General features: G+C 33.7%; 1 protein-coding gene across 5 annotated transcripts in view; it reads left to right on the forward strand.

Annotated features, from left to right (window-relative positions):
• The window catches only part of LOC111087520, a 56,448-nt gene that overhangs the window by 28,349 nt on the left and 25,417 nt on the right, over positions 1-2,682 (forward strand). The window contains exon 1 of one of the 5 annotated variants that reach the window (XM_022394421.1): positions 81-697. The exons of the other annotated variants lie outside the window; for them this stretch is intronic. The gene's annotated coding sequence lies outside the window, so the exon portion shown is untranslated. Of the gene's footprint in view, positions 1-80; positions 698-2,682 lie in introns of those variants that run through there. 5 annotated transcript variants of the gene reach the window in all.

Below are 2,682 nucleotides of genomic sequence, written 5' to 3' on the forward strand. Positions count from 1 at the left end.
AAAAAAAAAAAAAAAAAAAAAGAATGAGCAAACTCAGCGCCGCGTGGCTGCTACTAACTCTGAAGTCACGTGCTTCTGGCGTATCTCCCATTTCCCACGACGTGCGTGGGGCCAAGCCTACCCGTAGTCGGTGGTTGCTATATATATATACATTCAGCATAGACTGGAGTTTGGATTTGTAGTGGGTCATGAGAAAGTGGAATAGTGAGAGTGTTTCCTGCCGAGAGTTAGGCCTAGTTTGTGTGTGATTACATCAAAGCAGGTCAAATCTTTTACTTTCTCTCACAACTGGTTATTATTCTTGTTCTGTACGACCGGTTTTGTACTACTTTTAACAGCGCCACTAGTAACTTCCAGGTCTAAAGAGGACCGGACAACAGTTAATACCCCGTCAGGAGGTTTTAATGGGTGCGTAACCATGACGTAACAAAGCACAACTCCTAACATGCATACATGTGTACGTAGACGCTAGTTATATGGACGGCCGTGTACTGCTGTTGCAGGTAATTCTACGAGATGTTCTTTATGCCACATTGTCCGAACTAAAACGTATTGTAACAAATCAAAAAGAAAAAATAGATACAGAAAATATTGGTGTTTTCATTGGAGGAGGATATTGTTTTTAATCAAGTGCTCATCGCCACTGCGTGTGAAGTGTCAAAGCTCAAATCATTCAGATTTTCGAAGGATGTCCAATGTAAGTATGTTTACACAATATAATATTGTTAATGATAATATCCCGGTTTTTCGTTTCAACAAGTGTAAGTCAACCCAGTAGTATTTAGAACTATTTAGTGTACTCCATCATGAAAACCAATTTAAAAATACCATGTGAAACCTTAAATATAATTACCAAAAGGTAAACAGTCGATTAATTTTTCGGAAAACGTAATTTAATTATAAATAACAACAGGAGCGTAATTGTACGAATCAATTAGTAAACGTTTCGGAATCTTCAGTAAACTAAAGATGCAACGATACACACAATGGTAATTACACCAAAAACGAACAGAATGTAATGCAAATTAACCACGCAAGTTGTTTTTTTGTCTGTTGTTTTTTTTAGAATACAGACACGGTTCTTACAAATTAAACCACATGTTAAATCAGATTAATGTGCATTAAACCACCCTGTTAAATCAGATTAATGTGCATTAAACCACATGTTAAGTCAGATCAATGTGCATTAAACCACATGTTAAATCAGATTAATGTGCATTAAACCACATGTTAAATCAGATTAATGTGCATTAAACACACATGTTAAATCAGATTAATGTGCATTAAACACATGTTAAATCAGATTAATGTGCATTAAACACACATGTTAAATCAGATTAATGTGCATTAAACCCCATGTTAAATTATATTAATGTGCATTAAACACATGTTAAATCAGGTTAATGTGCATTAAACCACATGTTAAATTATATTAATGTGCATTAAACCACATGTTAAATCAGATTAATGTGCATTAAACACATGTTAAATCAGGTTAATGTGCATTAAACCACATGTTATGTTTTGTGTTAAAACTGTTTAATGTCACACGACATAGAGTATATCACGTTCTCGGTGTACCATTGTGTATGATGTATCTTTAGCTTACTGAATATTGAATTTTGAAGATTCCGAAACGTTTTATTAAATCCTTCATATAATTACGTTCGTGTTATTATTTATATGATAAGCATTGGTATGTCATAATTGAATAGTTTACACTGTTTCATTAACACACAAGTATAAACGAAGAGCACGACATAAACGAAACACGTTCATTTTACTATCTTCCTTACATAGAATAATTGTTCTTTCGAAGCTTACTTCTAGACTATTTGATATTCGTGTGTTTGAAATGAATTAGCTGATTCACCTCTGTTCTCCAACATGATTCGTGCGGACAATGAAGTGCAGTCGCTTTTTATACTAACTGTAGTCCTTGAAATGTTTACTGGTTGGAATTACATACCTACGTATTCACATAATTCTTGGAACACTATTTTAGATATCACTGCTTTAAGCTACACTTTCTTTTTCATGACAAAACAGGTTTCTTTGTTATTTCACGTGTGAAGGAAATGATGGACAAATTCTTTGGCAAGTCCGGTTTTTTACTTAGGGAAGGTATGTCAGCTTTACTGGCGTGATTAGGAAAGGCCATTACTGCTTCTTCAACTAAACGTTTCATTCAAGAGCTTATCATTGTTATAGGAATTTTCTTTCTTTTTTTCTAGATTTAGTTTGGGTTTGTTTAGAGTTTTATGAAATTATTTGCTTTCTCATCGGCATTCAATCTCAGTCAAAGTGATTTTTTTTAACCATATTTCCAATCTCAGTCAAAGTGATTTCTTCAACCGTATTTCCAATCTCAACCAAAGTGATTTCTTCAACCATATTTCCAATCTTAGTCAAAGTGACTTCTTCAACCATATTTCCAATTTCAGTCAAAGTGATTTCTTCAACCATATTTCCAATCTAAATCAAAGTGATTTCTTCAACCATATTTCCAATCTCAGTCAAAGTGATTTCTTCAACCATATTTCCAATCTCAGTCAAAGTGATTTCTCAACCATATTTCCAATTTCAGTCAAAGTGATTTCTTCAACCATATTTCCAATCTCAGTCAAAGTGATTTCTCAACCATATTTCCAATCTCAGTCAAAGTAATTCTACACATACTTC

Source organism: Limulus polyphemus, unplaced genomic scaffold (genome assembly GCF_000517525.1).
Source record: "Limulus polyphemus unplaced genomic scaffold, Limulus_polyphemus-2.1.2 Scaffold2253, whole genome shotgun sequence".
Classification (NCBI taxonomy): Eukaryota; Metazoa; Arthropoda; class Merostomata; order Xiphosura; family Limulidae; genus Limulus; species Limulus polyphemus.